This window comes from Chlorocebus sabaeus, chromosome 16 (assembly GCF_047675955.1).
Source record: "Chlorocebus sabaeus isolate Y175 chromosome 16, mChlSab1.0.hap1, whole genome shotgun sequence".
In the NCBI taxonomy this organism is placed as follows: Eukaryota; Metazoa; Chordata; class Mammalia; order Primates; family Cercopithecidae; genus Chlorocebus; species Chlorocebus sabaeus.
The window spans coordinates 68,511,671-68,519,441 of record NC_132919.1 but is presented as its reverse complement, the minus strand read 5'-3'; the positions used below and the strand labels follow the sequence as shown (position 1 = coordinate 68,519,441).

Below are 7,771 nucleotides of genomic sequence, written 5' to 3'. Positions count from 1 at the left end.
TTTGTCATCACGGTTGCAAGGCAACTGCCGGTGGCTGATCCCGTAAACGATGTGCATACCTAGAACGGAGCCTACAGATGCATCAAGCATGAACGGTGGAGCCACGATGCTTGGACTGGAGTTCTGCTCCTGTGCGTTCCCCGATACATGGCTTATATTACCTGCACCTCAGTTTTTCCTGGGCAAAAACGGAAGCGTGTTGCCGGTGCGTTGGCACCTGCCTTCAAGTGCCAGCTACTCAGCGGGCCGAAGAGGAAGAAGTTCCTACTAGAAAGACACATGGACACGCATGTTGATTTACAGTAGCAAAGACTTGGAACCAACTCGAATGCCCATCAGCGATAGGCTGGATAAGGAAAACGTGGCACGTATACACCATGGAATTACTAGGCAGCCATAAAAAAGGATGAGTTCATGTCCTTCATTCTCAGCAGACTGACACAGGAACCGAAACCCAAACACCGCACGTTCTCACTCCTAAGTGGGAGTTGAACGGTGAGAACACATGGACACAGGGAGGGGAACATCACACACCTGGCCCTGGCGGGGCGTGGGGTGCAAGGGGAGAGAGAGCATTAGAACAAATACCCAACGCATGCAGGGCTTCAAACCTTGATGACTGGTTGATAGGTGCAGCAAAGCACCGTGGCACACGTATACCTATGTTCCAAACGTGCACGTCCTGCACATGTACCCCAGAACTTGGGGGGGACGGAGGGGGGGAAACCAAAAAGGAGGGGGAGACAGAGACAGAGAGAGACAGAGAGAGACAGAGAGAGGAAGGAAGGAAGGAAGGAAGGAAGGAAGGAAGGAAGCAAGCAGGCAGGCAGGCAGGCAGGCAGGCAGGCAGGCAGTGAGTTCAGTTCCGGGTGGATCCCATTCCCTTAAAAGGTCACCACCACTCGACTGCCAAGCTGAGATCTAACGACCTCCATAAAGGAGTAGTCGGTCGGCTGCGGGGGGTCGGGTCGTAGGCTTCCCAAAGCGCTGCAGTCACGGCGTAAACGGAAGCGTGCCGCAAGGCCTACCGTCTGCCGGCCGCAGGTCAGAAACCCCATGGTACTCCAACGAGCAGGTAACCCGGCAAGCCGGCGTAGCACACATGCTTGGCGTGCAAGCCGTCCCGCCCACTCGCTCTCTCTTTCTCTCCCTCTACTTTTAGCAAACGCGTTGTATCCCCAGAGGGGGTGCACCGTTCCTGGAAGTACTGCAATACCAGGTCGATGCGTGGAGTGGACGGAGCAAGCTCCTATTCCATCTCCCTGCTCCAAAAATCCATTTAATATATTGTCCTCGGATAGAGGACGTATCAGATATTAAACTGATAAGAACAGATACTACACTTGATCTTAGCCAAAAGGCCGAGAAGCGATGCCGTCGCCTTCGCGCCCGCCGTCACCGTCCCACTCTCATCCACATTCAAGTCGCGGTGAGAGCCCCACTCTCGCTCCTTGCCCCATCCCCTCTGTCTCTTCCACCCCACTATGGACGCCGTTACACACTCGGGCTCATTTCTTATTCTCCACCTTTGAAAAGGGAAATCTTACACCCGTGCTTGGATCCGGCGTTCCCCGGCTTTCATTACAAATTTGCATACCCCGCCCTTTCACGGAGGGCGCGGCCTCCGCGGTTGACTCCGCCCCCGGGGCCGCCTCTGCCTGGGGGAGCCGGGGCTCCGCTGGGGGCGACTTCCTGGTTTCTATCCAGCCGGCGCGAAGACAGAACCGAAGGAGACTGGGGGCGAAGGCGACAGGGGTCTGTGGAAGAGAGCGCTCGGCGGAGAGCGGTCCACGTTTTCCTGGAGAAAGACGAGGTCCCAGGGCAGGAGCCCGGGTGGCGCCGGGCCTTTACTTCGTCACCGGCGGGCGGGGAGACCGGCCTCGTACCCGCCGGACGTGGGGCCCATTCAGGGAAGGACGCCGGACGTGGGGCCCATTCAGGGAGTCAGGGAAGCCGAAGGCCTGGCGGGGCTTCGGGGAGCAGGGGCTGGAGTTCCTCTGCCGGGCAGGAGGCTGACACCAGACACCCGGCAGAGGGAGGCGGCGCGTGGATGGCGAGGGCCCGGCAAGGATTCTCCCCAGCCCCTGTGCCTGCCTCTCCTGTGGCTTCTGTGCACGGACCGTGTCCTGTGCTGTGCAGGGAAAGCTGCCTCTCTGCTCGGGACGTGGATTCCTTTCACCTCCTCCTCGCCTGGCTACTCCTGACGCAGGTTGTCAGGACTCCGCTTGGCTGTCACCCGTCCAGGAAGCCTCCCTTAATTAAGGGCCCTGGGCACCCACCCCATATGTGACTAGCAGACCTCCTATGTATTTCGTCGCACCCCCGTTGTTTATATCAACTATTCCACTCACCACCCTTCTGGGCAATCCTTTATCTCCCCCTCTGAAATCCCATCACTGAGGGCTGGGACCCCTCCTCAGTACTTATCCCTGTTTCCCGGCGCTACTCTGGTGCCTGGCGTGTGGAAGGCGCTCAGTAAACGTTTGTGGAGCGAAGAAACGACGCAAACGTGATGAGCGCGACAGCCCGAAACAGAGAAGACGCAGTTAGGAGGTTACTGGCCCCGCGCGGGGGTATAGGGGGAAGGTCGGGCTCGGGGTGGCAGGACACCAGAGGGCAGGGGTGACTGCCGGGGTGCTCTTGCGGGAGGATGGGCGTCAAGGTCCCCGGCAAGGTTGCGATAAAGTTTCTCTCCGAGGCACAGACTGCCGCCTGCGGGGTCAGCATGTACCTCTCCCTTCCTCCTTCCTAACCCAGCTTCGGCGGAGAGCTGAGGGCTGAGGGCTTTAGGCGCATTACCTCCAACATTTATTTCACTCGAGGGCCCAAGGCCGTAAGAGGTGGGCCTTATCATTAGCCACGGCCCCGGGGTTAGGGTGAGGCCTGAAACTCCTCCAGGGCGGAATTTCAGGGGGTGCCCCCCCCCCCCGCCCCAAACCCTTCGGCAATCAACACAAACTATAGTTCAATGCAATATATCTCACCTTGTGGGCGGCAAGCCACCCAGGGGCCGAGGCAAGAGACTGAAGGCACAAGCTGTTCCAGTATAGTAAAGAAAATAATCAGAATAAGAAAAGTTATACCAGAAATAGGATACAGATATGATTGTAGATGACTATTACTAATCATTAGTCTGCAGCGTTACTCTTGGTTCTATTACTGTAAGAATCTCTGTTCTGTTGTTTTAACCTAGGGAAAACCGGGCCGTAGAGAGTTAGCAGCCGGAGGGACACGGTGAGAGGTGACCAGAAGACAAGAGTGTGAGCCCTCGGTCACGCCCGGATAAGGGCCGCTCCAGGGCTCCTTGGTCTAGCGGTAACGCCAGTGCCTGGGAAGGCTCTCGTTACTTAACAGACCTTGGTCTAGCGGTAGCGCCAGTGCCCGGGAAGGCACCCGTAACTTAGCACACCGGGAAAGGGAATCTCCCTTTCTCCAGGGGAGATGGAGAACACTCTGCTCCAGCACCTCTTGTGGGAGGCCTGACATTAGCCAGGGCTGCCCTCAGTCATCCGGAGGCTGGACCGTCTCCCTGGGATGCTGTGCTTCATTCAGTGGTCACGCTCCTTGTTCACTTTCACGTTCCGCCTGTACACCTGGCTCCTCCTTTTAAGTTCTTAGAAGATAGCAGTAGCAGACTTAGTAAAAGTACTAAAGTCTTTGATCCTTCTGATAAGTGCGTAGAAGAAATGCTGACGTATGCCGTCCTCCCTCTCCGCCTCGGCTATCACAAAGGGAAAGACCCCCTGTCCAGTGGACACGTGACTCGCGTGACCTCTCAATCATTTGAGATGACTCACACCCCTTACCCTGCCCCCTTGCCTCGAATACAATAAATAGCAGCCCGTCCAGGCATTCGGGGCCACTACCGGTCTCCGCGCTTGGTGGCAGTGGTCCCCCGGGCCCAGCTGTCTTTCATCCTGTCTCTGCGTCTTGTGTCTTTATTTCTACGATCTCTCGTCTCCGCACACGAAGAGAAAACCCACAGGCCCCGTAGGGCTGGACCCTACATCTGGCACCCAACGAGGATGTCTCTCTCGCTGTGTGAAGGTGCACTTTGAGCGCGGAACTCAGCGGAGGACTACCGACGACAGATTCCTGAGGCTTGCGGTCAATAAGCTTGGTGGTAAGCTTGGGCCCTCAGAGTATCCCGGGGACACCATGCGACAGGCCGGTACCAAGTACTCGGCTTATTTAAATGTTATAAAAACTCTGCTTAAAGAAGGAGGTGTAAAACTTTCTACTAATAAGTGAATTAAACCAGTTCGAGGTCGTAGATCTCCTTTACCCTTGGTTTGCTACTGAGGGAACTTCAGAACTCAAACGTTGGGATGAAACTGGCCGACAATTTAAAATTGCTCATAAAGGGGGACATGTTATTCCGCCCACTATTTGGCCAATCTGGGCTTCGGTTCGCTCTGTCCTAGACTCCTTGCAGACTCGGGTAGACAACGTGGAGGCTGATCCCTCTTTCGTCTCCTCTGAGGAGGATGAGGAAATTCTCAGTTCTCTTTCCCCTGAGGATACTGCACAGATTGAGGCCGTGATTCTACAGACGGACCTCCATTCTGACATTCCTTGGGCCCCGCCGCCCACACCAGAGCCTGCCGTGCCCCCATCATCACTTTACCATGAACTTTCAAATGATGTCCTTGCCCCCAACCAGCAGAATCCAACCGAAATATACTATCCACAGCCGTCGTGGCCGGACCCTCCTATCTTTCCTCAGCCCTGCTACAGGGCCCCCCACCTTCCAGCTACACAGCCCGGAAAGGAGGCTATACAGCCTGAAAAAGAGGCTCTAAACTACGTTTCTATGCAGCCTGGTACGCAGGCTCTCAATTCTCAGCCCGCCAGTGAGGCTCTCAACACTGTCTCTGTTCAGCCCTGCCGCAGGGCCCTCCACCTTCCGCCCGTTCGGCCCGGTAACCCGGTAACGAGGGCCTCGACCCTATCCCTACTCAACCTGGTTATCCGTCTCTCACGTCTGCTTCTCCTTCGGAGTATCAGGCTCGCTTGAAGCCTGTCCTGCAGTTACCGCCGGCAGCCTGGACTTCAGGCCCCTGAAAGACCTGCTCAGCAGGTACTCGCGCCTCCACCTGGCTTACAGGTTCTCAATTCTTCCTCTATTCCAAACCCTCATTTCTTTTCTGCTTCTGGTCCGGTCGCCACTGCCGTTGCCGCCACCACCATGGCCGCTCACGAGCAACAAATCACATACATTCCTTAAAATGATACTCCTCTTATGAGGGCCATCTCTCAGGCAAGGGAATATGGGGATCCCGAAGCCTGGCAATTTCCTGTAATTTTACAACCTCCGATGCCTGCCGCCTCCGTCCCTGAGGCGCAGGATCAGCCACAGCCCGCTGATCCTGCCCAGCAGGTGGCTGAGCCCGCGGCTCCTCAGGCTCCTCAAGCTCCGCAGCCTGACGGTCAGGCTCCTCAGGCAGGCAGATCAGCAGGCTCCACAACTGCCTGCGGCGCAGCCAGTTCCAGGTACACCTGCAGTCCAGGCAGTAGTCCAACCAGATCGTCTTCATCCAGGCCAGGTCCAGCTACGCCCTGCTTCTTGGGAGAGTTTTTCTTCTAAATTCCTCAAAGATTTCAAAGAATCAGTGAAGCAATACGGCACCAACTCCCCTTTTGTCCGGTCCACATTAAAAGCTCTCGCAGAAGATAAACAGCAGTTTGGTGCCTTGTGATTGGTAAATTCTAGCAAAATCAGTACTATCTAAATCCCAGTATTTACAATTCAGGACTTGGTGGGTCGATGCTGTCCAGGATCGAGTTCAGCTTAATCGAGGCTCTAATCCTCCTGTTAATGTTGCAGCTGACCAGTTATTGGGAATGGGACAATGGCCTGCAACTACAAATCAAACTATACTAAATGATGAGGTCATTCAACAGCTTCGCAAATGCTGCCTGTATACTAATAATAGCGCACTTATACCAGTCCCTAACGATGACAGGTTTCCCGCTCAACCAGAGGAAAAGGGTATGCAGTTTAATTTGTCAATTGGATATAAATTCCCGCCATTGTGCGTAGCAATGTCACCTGGCTGCTTGGCTTTCTCTAATCAAAATTGGATGTGGACCGTACCATCCTCTAGTAATGATTCTTATGAAGTACATAACGTGTTCAGTAGTAATTCTTTTCAGATCATGGCTGTTGAACTTAATCCTCATGAGGAATGGAGAGTTCCCGTCACCACCAAAAATAATACAACAAAAGGACTGCCAGACTGTTCAAGAGAACCTACCAAGGGAACTTGTTTAGTGAACTCAATTATATGGAATGACTGTAATGCTCCAAAAGCCGTACGTAGTGTTACGAAGCCTAGTTACAGGAGCTGTTATTGACTGGGCTCCAAGAGGGTATTATTGGCGGAACTACTCCGGCCAAAATACCCAATGCTCTGAGTTCAATTATTTGATGCATCACGTACAAGATGGATGGCAGTCCTGCAGGTTGAGGGAATGGGTGTCTCCTTCCCCATTCAGATGGATGGACTCAGGAGTCGTTCCTCCTAGACCAAAAACGATTCATCCTATGGTTACCCCCAGAACATCCTCGATTACGGAAATTAGCTGCGGCCACGACCGGAATCAGACTATGGGACGCTACCTACCAAATCTCTCCCACCAATACCCAAATACCCATATTTAAAGTCACTGTAATGTCAGAACAGGTAATACCTATCAGGAGCCTATGAGGCATAACCCCCTTATATGCTGTTAGTTGGAATTATAAATGTCACTCCCAGTAGACAAACTATAGAATGTGATGATTGCAAACTCTTCACATGTATTGACGCCCCTTTTGATCCCAGAACAAGTATTCTCCTGGTGAGGGCTGGGCGGGGGGGTGGGTATGGATACCAGTTTCCTTACACCGTCCACGGGAGTCTTCTCCCTCTATTCACATAGTCAATGAAGTTCTTAAACGTACCCTTCAGACAACTAAGAGGTTCATCTTTACTCTTACTGCAGTCGTTGCGGGATTAATTGCGGTTACTGCCACAGCAGCGGCCGCTGGACTTGCTATCCACAATTCTGTCCAGACCGCTCAATATGTGGAAGCATGGCAGAAAAACTCCACTAGACTCCGGAATTCTCAAGCTCAGGCTGACCAAAAATTGGCCAATCAAATTAACGATCTCCGCCAGAGTATGATATGGCTGGGAGGCAGAGTTATGAATTTGGAACACCGTATGCAATTACAATGTGATCGGAATACTTCTGATTATTACATAAGGCCTTATGCTTATAATAAAGATCAGCATAGCTGGAAAAAGTCATGAGACTTAAATTTAAAAGCCTGGGATGATAACTGAACGTTAGGTACCTCAAAACTTAAAGAACAAATTTTTGAGGACTCGCAGGCTCACTTAACTACCATTCCTGGATCAGACATCTTTGAAGGAATAACCAAAGGGTTATCTGATCTAAATCCCTTTAAATGGATCAAACCCCTCAGAAGATCACCGTTGTCTTTGGCATTATTAACATCGGTACGTTTATGTTGGCTGCTTTTAGTCTGCGGATGTCTCCGAGGAGTCCGAGGACAAGTCTGAAGTCAACGACAAGCAATGATGGCAGTGACGATCCTAGTCAATAAAAAGGGGGGCGATGGGGGCGGTAAGACAGCCAGGTGCCGAGGCAAGAGGCTGAAGCCACAAGCTGTTCCAGTATAATAAAGAAAATAATTAGAATAAGAAAAGTGATACTAGAAATAGGATACAGATATGATTATATGTGAACAGTATTAATCATT

At 52.7% G+C, this 7,771-nt stretch overlaps 1 long non-coding RNA gene and 1 other non-coding gene across 2 annotated transcripts; one reads left to right on the top strand and one right to left on the bottom strand.

Moving 5' to 3' along the window:
- Positions 1-1,182: 1,182 nt before the first annotated feature.
- On the bottom strand, positions 1,183-1,373 carry LOC140708806 (U2 spliceosomal RNA). The gene has a single exon (XR_012089003.1). It is a non-coding gene; the product is annotated as a U2 spliceosomal RNA (small nuclear RNA).
- A 204-nt stretch (positions 1,374-1,577) lies between these two features.
- LOC140708691 (uncharacterized) lies at positions 1,578-3,920 on the top strand. The gene is made up of 2 exons (XR_012088904.1): positions 1,578-2,553; positions 3,194-3,920. It is a non-coding gene; the product is annotated as an uncharacterized lncRNA (long non-coding RNA).
- The last annotated feature ends 3,851 nt before the right edge of the window (positions 3,921-7,771 follow it).